We start from the raw sequence: 10,265 nt of genomic DNA on the forward strand, positions 1-10,265 counted from the left end.
CATATAAAGATAATTTTCAACATTCATTTTTTGTAAGATTTTGAGTTCCAAGTTTTAGTTCCTCTATTCCTTCCTCTCCCTCCCCAAGATAATATGCAATCTGCTATAGGTTATACAAATACAATCATGTTAAACATATTTCCACATTAGTCATGTTGTGAAAGAAGAATCAGAACAAAGGAAAAAACCATGAAAAAGAAAAAAACAAAAAAAAGTGATAACAGTATGCTTCAATCTGCCTTCAGACTCCATAGTTCTTTCTTTGGATGTGGATAGCATTTTCCATTGTGAGTCTTTTGGAACAGTCTTGGATCTTGTATTGCTGAGAGGAGCTAAGTGTATCAAAGCTGATCATCCCACAATGTTGCTGTTAGCATTTATAATGTTCTCCTGGTTCTGCTCACTTCACTCAGCAGAAGTTCATGTAAGTCTTTCCAGGTATTTCTGAAAATTGTCTGTTCATCCTTTCTTATGGAATAATAGTATTCCATTACATTAATAAACTATAACTTGTTCAGCCATTCTCCAGTTGATGGGAACCCCCACAATTTCCAATTCTTTGCTACCACAAAAAGAGTTGTTATAAACATTTTTGTACCTGTGGGTCCTTTTCCCATTTTTATGATCTCTTAGATCTAGAAGTGGTATTGCTGGGTCAGAGAGCATGCATAGTTTTATAGCCTTTTGACCATAGTTCCAAATTGCTCTGCAGAATGATTAGATTTGTTCACAACTCCACCAACAATTTGTCCACATCTCCAACATTTATCATCTTCCTGTTTTGTCATGTTAGCCAATCTGATAGGTGTGATGTGGCACCTCAGAGCTGTTTTGAATTGCATTTCTCTATATGATTTAGAGCATTTCTTCATATGATTATAGATAGCTTTAATTTCTTCATCTGAAAACTGTCTGTTCATATCCTTTGACCATTTATCAATTGGGCAATGTCTTGTATTCTTACATACCAATTGCCTCAGTTCTCTATGTATTTTAGAAATGAGACTTTTGTCAGAGTTATTGGTTATAAAAATTGTTTCCCAATTTTCTGCTTCCCTTCTAATCTTGGTTTCATTGACTTTGGTCATGCAAAAACTTTTCAACTGAATGTAATCAAAATTATCCATTTTGCATTTCTTAATATTCTTTATCTCTTGTTTGGTCATAAAAATCTTCCCTTCTCCATAAATCTGACAGGCAAACTATTCCTCACTCTCTTATTTTTTTTATAGTATCAGCCTTTATAAATTATATATCCATTTTGACTTTATCTTGACATATTGTTTAAGAAATTGGTTTATGCCTAGTTTCTGCCATACTATTTTCCAGTTTTCCCAATAGTTTTTGTTAAATAGTTAGCTCTTATCCCAGAAGCTGGTATCTTTGGGTTCATCAAACAGTAGATTACTATAGTCATTGACTACTGTGTCTTGTGTACCTAACCTATTCCACTGATCCACCACTTTATTTCTTAGCTAGTACCGACTAGTTTTGATGATTGCTGCTTTATAATACAAAAATACAGAACATTTTACGAACTTACATGTCATCCTTCTGCAGGGGTCATACTAATCTCTGTATCATTCCAGTTTTAGCATATGTGCTGCCAAAGCAAGCACAGTAGGAGATGTATTCTTAATCAAACAAGAGATAGAGGCAATTATGAAAGATAAAATTGATAACTTTGATTACATGAAACTGAAAAGTTTCTACATAGACAAAATGAATGTATCTAGGATAAGAATAGAAGTGGTCATATAAGAAAAAAATTTCTTTGATGAGGGTTTGGTATCCAAGAAATATGTTATACACATGTGTGACATATGATTCATATGTATGTATGATTCATAGCCATTCTTCAGTAGATAAAGGGTCAAAGGATATGAACAGTCCTCAAAAGAATAATTTCAAATTATCTACAACCACACGAATAAATGCTCCAAATCACAAATAACAAGAGAAATGCAAATTAAAAAATCCTGAAGTTTTACCTCATTCCCTGCAAACTAACAAAGATGACAAAAATAGCAATAGCAAAGTTAGACGGTCTGTGGAATGATAGGCACACTGATACACTGTTGGTGGCATTGAGATGGCACAACCATTTTGGAAAGCAATTTGGAATTATGTAAGTAAAATTACTAAGTCCAGAGTCTCCATTACTAGATTTATACCCTATGGAAGCTATGAATAAGAAGAAAATCATTATATACACCAAAATATTTATAGCAGGGTTTTTTTGGTGATAGCAAAGGACTGGAAACAATGTAGGCACCCATCATTTGGGGAATAGTGTTAAACAAACTTCGGTACTTGAATATAATGGAATATTCCTGTGCTATAAAAATGATGTGATGAATATAGTGAGGTGTGGAAAGGGATATAAGAACAGATGAAGAGGGAAGTCAATAGAGCCAAGAAAACTATATACATAATGACCATAACAATGTAAATATAAAGAATAGTCACACACCAAAAAATAAAAAAGTAAACGTAACAAAATTATAAAGATCAAGCATGATTTTGGAGATTCATATATGTTGTTTTTTCAATGTAGCAATCAGCTGTACTAGTTTTTTCCCCTTTTTAAAAAAACAGCTATTATAATGAATGACTGGGGGGAATGGGAAAAAACAGGAAGGAAGGAAGGAAGGAAGGAAGGAAGGAAGGAAGGAAGGAAGAAAGGGAGGGAGGGAGGGAGGGAGGAAGGAAGGAAGGAAGGAAGGAAGGAAGGAAGGAAGGAAGGAAGGAAGGAAGGAAGGAAGGAAGGAAGGAATGTTGCCCAATTAGACAGTTCCAGTTTGATCCCCAGTGGGTTGCTCCTTTTCTACTCACAAAGGTTGTGATACTTTCAAAAAGCAGAGGAAACAAAATAAGAATTTTTCTGGATCTAGTTCTCACTAAAAGGGAAAAACTGATTTCGAGAGTGGGAAAAATAGGAACTTTGAATGAAAGTGACCACTACATCTTAGGGTTCAAGCTAAAGGAGGATAAGAAATCTAAGCACAGTATAACATGCACTCTAGATTTTGTGAAAGCAGACTTCAAGTGATTCATAAGAAAGACAGGTAGGATATCACTGAGTAAAATGCTTTCAGAGGAAATCAGATGCAGGATCTTGCCAACAAACTTAAATTTTAAATGGAATTACAGAAGATCAAAGCAACTCCAAGTAGCAAAAAAATGAATATAAAAGTGTGGCATAGCCTTATAAAAAAATAGTCAGGAATGATGAAGCTTAAATAAGCTAAACTTGGCAAGGGGAAGCCAAGGGCAGTTAAAGGGATTGGGGGGGGGGGGGGGTTATATATTTTTTAAAAGTTATACTGAGAAAAGAAAAACATTCAAAGAAAGGACATTTGCTTGGGGTGAATGTGGTCATGATAACAGTAGAGCTGTTCAAGTTTTATCTGAATTTAATTTTCCTTTTCTTTCTTCTCTTTCTGTTTTCTTTTTCTGTTTTCTATGCCAAGGAGATCAACCTTTACCCTGGAAATGACCAAAAATTACTAATAGGGAGCTAATGCCCAAGATTAGAGGAAAGGGTAAGAGAGTTCCTAGCTACTCGAAGATTTCCAGCCATTTGTTCCCAATGAAATGCATCCGTGGTTCTCAAAGCACTGACAGATGTGATGGTCAAGGCACTGTCTTGAAAGATGTGGAAAACAGGAACCCTAAGACTAGAAAAGGACAAATGTCAAAATTTTCAAAATGGGAAGAGAAGTGTCTACAGGTCAATGAGCTTGAGTTCAAAACCCTGGAAAATTCTAGAAAGGATCAATAAAAGTAACATTTCACAAATATCAAGAAAGGAAAGGGGGAGATTTTAAAAAGCCAGCATGGCAACATCTAAAATAGGTTATGGCAGGCTAAATTAATTTCCTTTTTTGGAAAGAATTTCTAGAAGGTGCAGAGAATGCTGTAGATACAATTTGCCTGTATTTTAGCAAGTATCTCACATAATTCTTGTGCTGAAAATGGAGATACATGGGCCAGACAATCATAACTGAAGAGAGAGTCACTAAGAGAGTGTATTTCAGGTATGTAGGACAACCAGTGCAAAACCCTGGAAATGATGAGTGAGGAACAGAAAAAGGAGAGTTTGTGTGGGAAGGGGAGTAATATCCAAGGAGGCCAGAAAGATAGGCTGGGAGAGATAGAGAAGGGCTTTAAAAGTTAGACAGAGAGAGGAATTTGTAGCAGCCATGGGGTCCTAAAGCAAGATTAGATGGGAGGCACCAATTAAGAAACTACTGTACTAATTTAGAGCAGAGGTAATGAGGGCAGCGCAGTAGATATCCTCTTCCTGAGTTCAAATCTCATCTCACACACTAGCTGTGTTACCTGGGCAAGTCAGGTAACCTTGTTTGCCTCAGTTTCCTCATCTGTAAAATGAGCTGGAGAAGAAAATGTCAAACTACTCCAGCATCTTTGCCAAGAAAACCCCAAAGGGTTCAGGAAGATTTGGATGCTACTGAAAAATCTCTCAACAACAAAAACAATGGGAACTTGAATTAATGTGGCGGGGAGGGGTGAAAGAAAAGACGGGATCAGGGCATAAACTTTCATAACTAAGGGTGATATGATAGAGAAAGGCATATCCTTATCTAACAAAAGGCAGATCTAAAGATCTTTCTAGCTAAGGCTAAAAGTCCAAAAACACTAAAGTGGATAAAATGGAAGGCTCTTATCAGTTAATGTCTGAAGCAGCTTAGTATTGTGAAGTGGGCATGAAATTTCAAATCAAAGAAGTTGAGTTTGAATCCTAGCTCAGGATCCTACTGATCTCAGGAACCACTAGAAAAGTATTGGAATCCATAACCTGGAAGGTCTGTCCTAGTTCTAAATCTGTGAGGCTATGACCTGTATAATTGTTGGGAGCAACCTGTCTCACTTTTATATTTGTATACACAATGCTTAACATACTGCCTGGCACAGCATGGCACTTCTTATTTGTTCAAGTGTTGATTCCCTCGAGGGAAGTTAAACATAGGGGAGGAAATAATGTATCATCTTCATCAGAGTTATCTACAGAGGAAGAAAAAGTAGGTACTCTGTGTTTTAGCCTTAAGTCAGAAACAATTTTATTTATTTAAACATACCGTATTCAAGCATTTCTAGCCTACATAAATGTCCAAACTGGCATAGTCCTCTACCATGCCTTTGAACATGACTCTCCTCTGATTTGAGGTAACAGTTATAAAAATCTCGAAGAAGAAAAATCATGTTTTAAAAAATACATTTGGGTATTAATATTCCAGAATAGTTAAAATAACAAAAGTCACCATCCTATTCTTTCCAAGACTACTGATGGGGCAATGGGACCTGGACCCCTAAAAGAAAAAAGATCATGTCTTTGAAAGCAACCCAGTCCCCAAATTTTCCCATATATTTCCCAGATCACTGGCAAGGCATCCAGTCCACCCCAGTCCACATAAATCACTCAATGAGTTTACTAGACAGTCCTTTCACAGGTCCACCCCAGGCTATTTACCACTCCTTAAGCCCATCCAGATTTTTTCACCCTTGCTTTTTGTACATAAGCATAAATCTCATCCCCATTGTTTCAGATTCACTAGTAATCTCACCTGCTCTTATTGGTGTTACAATAAACTTTGCCACCTTGAATGAAAGAAGACTTGAGTTTCCAAGCAGACTTGCCCTGGTACCCTGACATTTCAGGGTTCCCAGCAACCTCCAACGGCATTACCACTTTCCCTAAGATTCAAAGGGACTCCTCTTAGAGATCAAAAATCTCTTCAGAATACGAGAAGAATGAATAATAACAATACTAATTCTGAATGATGGAATAGTGGGCACTTCCCTGGGGTGGGTGATAGTCCCAAGCACTTCAAAGGACAGGGAATGCTAGAACCAAAAGAATACCAAGTCCTCATCCACTGCCTTACGAAAAGCCTTTTTGTCTTCCACCAGTCTATCGACCACAATCACAAAATCTAAAAAATCAGAGAAAATAGTTTTTATGAATACTTTCAGTTTTCCTATAAATTGGTTTTTTACTTGCCTTTATGCTTCCCCCTTTAAGATGTCATTGCACCTCTGGGATGGGACATATCTGTGACAAAGTCTAACAATTCCACTCTTCAAGGACAAGAGAGTATGTTGATAGAGATCGCAACAAACCTCTCATTGAGAATTTAGTCCAAAGTTACATTTCACATAATCAGAAATAAACATGATTTCTGATCCTGCCCTTTGCAGATTATCATGGTCTTTCTTCTACCATAGTTTTTTGTGCCAATCTTTCCCTTTCCTTGAGAGCAGGGCCTGTGTTATTGTTATCTTTGTAATCTCAGGGACTATCACAGTGCCTGGAACATAAATGCTTAATAAATGTTTGTTGAATCAAATTTGTTGTTGGGTTATTCCATCTTTGCCCTTGGGCAATCAAGAATGACTGAGAGGATCATCCTGGCTCTAACACCTGAGGCAGAATACATTCAGCTAGGTAGAAATGGAACTGTTTGAAAAATGGGACCCAAAGAGGAATCATTAATAGACTGATGTCAACCTGCAGGCTAGTTTTTTTGTGGTCTGCTACAGGGATCTGATCTTGACCCTATGTTATTAAATATTATCAATGACTTGGATGGAAACATAAATCATGCCTCTGACACTTACTAGCTGTGTGGGTTTGGACAAATTACTAAAACTTTTGTGAACTTCAGTTTGCTCACCTGTAAAATGGGAATAATGCCTGTAGTCACTCATCACAGAATTACTGTGAGGACCCTATGAGATAATTTTATAAACGTCTTTGAAAAAACCTTAAAGCACCATGAAGACATCAACTATGGCATGCTTATTAAATCCACAAGTAACACAAACCGAGAACAGAAAGTTAATAAATTGGACAAGAGATCCAGGATACTGAAGAGGTTCAGGAGCACCCCAAAATGTTGGGGTGCAAAGTCAACTGGAAAAAAATTCACTGAGGCCATATCAAAATCAACTATGGACATTTATTGGGGGTAACACAACACAGCAAGCACAAAATACCAAGCAGGATTAGGAAGACACCCAAGCAAGGGAGGACCCCCATTAAAGGGGACACTCACTTAGGGTATGTCCTCTGCTTACCAAGGACACCTACTAGCCAGGAAAGATTAGGGGTTCTTATAGATTAAAACCTGCCATATGGGCAGGGATATAAGATGACCAGAAATTTGGAGGTAAGGGGATGAGGAAATGCGGTAATTAGCGAAGTTAGTTTCAGAGTTTAGGGCATTATCTATTATTGTTATCATCAACAGCTTCATCATTATTATTCCATTGACCGGGCCTAGGTGGACTGGCAGAGAGGCCCCAGTTAGTTCTAGGTTTTCCCTGACCTGCCTACTTGAATCTCATTGTCTCCTCAAGTGGCTGTTAAGCGGTACTTGAGATAATGGGCTTCTCTTGACCACTCTGTTTGAATCTCATCATCTCCCCACTCAAGAAGTAGGTTACTCAAATTCATTTGGGAAAAAGGACAAGGGTCATTCATTCTTCATCAATATTAATTGGCTAAAAGGATGGGTCTAACCTAGTGAACATATTTAGGGATATAAAGTCTTACGCAGGTGCAGAAAATCAACTGTGGAAGAGGGGGAAATGTGGTTAGTAAAGAATTCTGGTTGGAAAAAAAAGATTTGAGAGTTTTACTGGGTTGCAAGTTCATGTAATATGACATGCAAAAAAGCTGATGTAAATTAGACGAGAGGCACAGAATAAGAAGTAATGGTTCCACTGTACTTTTTCTTGGTTAATGCGTATCTGGGAGTATTGTGTCCAGCTCTAGAGGTCATATTTTAGAAAGGACCTCTAAAGTGGAGCACCCAAGATATGGAACAACCTTAAATTCATGACACAGGGAAACTGACTGAAAGAACTAGGGATTTTTTTTTAGCATATAAAAGACAGAGTAGGGAAGGGTGTTTCATGTTGTCAGTGGAAGAGGGATTACATGTACACTACTTTGCCCTGGAGGAAAGAACTGGGAGCTATGGATGAAAGAAGAACAAGGAGAAATGACAAGAAGTTGGAATGAGCTAGACTCAAAAAAGGAAAAATGAGTATCACTCAGTGGGCAAGGCAACAAAAGGAATACGGCAGGTGGGAGCAGGGTATATGACACAGAACAAGAAACAGTAAAGAACTAAAATAAAAGATGTCAAAGAAATGTATGATCAGAAAAGAAGATCCGTTGTTTATCTGGCAAGAGTAAGGAATAACTGATGGAGCGTCATCGAGGAAGCTTTCCCCTCCCCTGTCCAGCAGCTGGATCCTAATGATGAATTTATCCCAGGACAAACACAAGAGTCTAAAAGTCAATTAAAAGTCAATCAATTTATTCAGCACCCACTAAGTACTGGATGCTGAAGATACAAATAAGGCAAAAAACAAACAAACCAAAAACAGGCGGGTCCCAGACCTTCAAGACTTTAAATTCTAGTGGGGGAGATAACATGCAAACAACTATGTACATAAAAGATTTATGCTATGTAAATAGGGGATAATTCCTGGAGGAAGGCACTAGGAACAAGGGATGGGGGTGGGGGTGGTGGAGAATGGGAAAGTCCTCTAGTAGAAAATGAGATCTGGGTTGGGACTTGAAGAAAACTAAGAAAATAGGCTGAGATAAGAACTCCTACTTGGGAGGCATCCAGTGAAAAGGTAGAGAGAGTGTAGAGACAAGTGTCCTACGTCAGGACATGAAATACATGGAGAAGAACACATTACAGTACTGAGAAAGTAGGAAGGAGCCAAATGTAAAGGCTTTTAACAGCAAAAAATGAAATTATATTTGATTCTAGAAATAATAGGAAGCCATTGGAATTTATTGAGGGGCTGGGTAGAGGGTAAGAGAAGTGACATATGTGATCAGACCTATATTTTAGGAAAATCATTTTGGCAGCTGAGTGAAGGATATACTGAAGTGGGGAGAGTCTTGAGTCAAAAAGAACAACCAGCAGTTTAATACAATAGTCTAGGTATGAAGTGATTAGAACCCATAGTCTACAGTGGTAGCTGTGCGAGGAAAGAGAAGGGAATATATATGAGAAATATTGTCAATGTTGAAACAAGACAAGTGACAGATTGTGGAGTTCAAGAGAAGAGTGGACAAAACCGAATTTAGCCAGCCAGGGTGACTGGGAGGATGGTGGTGCCTTTGACAGTAAAAGAGAAGTTGGGAAGAAGCATTGAGTTTTAGGGGAAAAGATAATGAGTCTTCTTTTAGACATGTCAAATTTGAGGCCCCTACTGGAAATCCATTTCAAGATACCCAAGAGGAATCCAGAGAGAGGTTGGGGCTGGATCGTTTGGGGAGTCATCTGTATAAAAACTGTGTAACAGGTGCTGATGAGATCACCAGAGAAAGAAGAGGAGAGAAGTCCCAGGACAGAGCCTTAAGGATACCCATGATTAACAAGAATGATCTGGATGAAGATACAGCAAAGGAGACTGCGGAAGACCTGTTAGCCATGTAATGATAATAATAATAATTAGCGATTAATAACAGATAACAACTATATATCACTTACTATGTGCCAGGCAGTGTATTAAGTGCTTTTCAATTATGATCTCATTTGATCCTCACAGCAACCCCGGAAGTAGGTACAATTATTATCCCCATTTTACAGATGAGGAAATGGAGACAGACAGAGGTTAAGTGACTTGACTAGGGTCACGTAGGTAGTAAGTGTTTGAGGATGGATTTGAATTCAGGTCTTCCTAACTCCAGGCCTGGCATCTGTATCACCTAGCTGCCCCTAATGTAGGAAAAAAAAGTTAGAGAAGACCTAGAAGAGGGCGGTGTCTTACAGGAACTTAGAGAAGGGCGTAGTCAGTGATATCAAAGTCTGACTTTTGGAAAGAAAGTTTTAATTGAATGATAAGAAACCAGTTTGCAGAGGATTTAAAAGAGCGAGAGGAAGGGAAGAGGAGGCATCAACTGGAGGCAGCTTTCTCAATAAGTTTATCTAAAAATGAGAGAAGGGATACAGGACGATAGCTAGAAGGCAAGTGAGGGGGTTGTTTTTTTTTAAGATAGAGGACATGGGCGTGTGCGTAGGAGGCAGGGGAGGATCTAATAGATAGGCACAGAGAGGTTGCAATCTGTGTTATTGAAGGGAGTATTCACATTGAAGAGATCACAGATCCATGTGAGAGTAGTAAAACAAACTTTTCAACAACTGAAGTTAACCTAAAATAGAATAGGCTGCCTTTGGATTTTCAGCCATGGGAGGTTTTCAAGCAGAAGC

The 10,265-nt window shown here is 38.1% G+C and overlaps 1 non-coding gene across 1 annotated transcript; it reads right to left on the reverse strand.

Annotated features, from left to right (window-relative positions):
- Positions 1-1,515: 1,515 nt before the first annotated feature.
- Positions 1,516-1,619, reverse strand: LOC140512998 (U6 spliceosomal RNA). The gene has a single exon (XR_011970043.1). It is a non-coding gene; the product is annotated as a U6 spliceosomal RNA (small nuclear RNA).
- Positions 1,620-10,265: the final 8,646 nt, after the last annotated feature.

The sequence above is a fragment of the Notamacropus eugenii genome, chromosome 6, assembly GCF_028372415.1.
Source record: "Notamacropus eugenii isolate mMacEug1 chromosome 6, mMacEug1.pri_v2, whole genome shotgun sequence".
Taxonomy (NCBI): Eukaryota; Metazoa; Chordata; class Mammalia; order Diprotodontia; family Macropodidae; genus Notamacropus; species Notamacropus eugenii.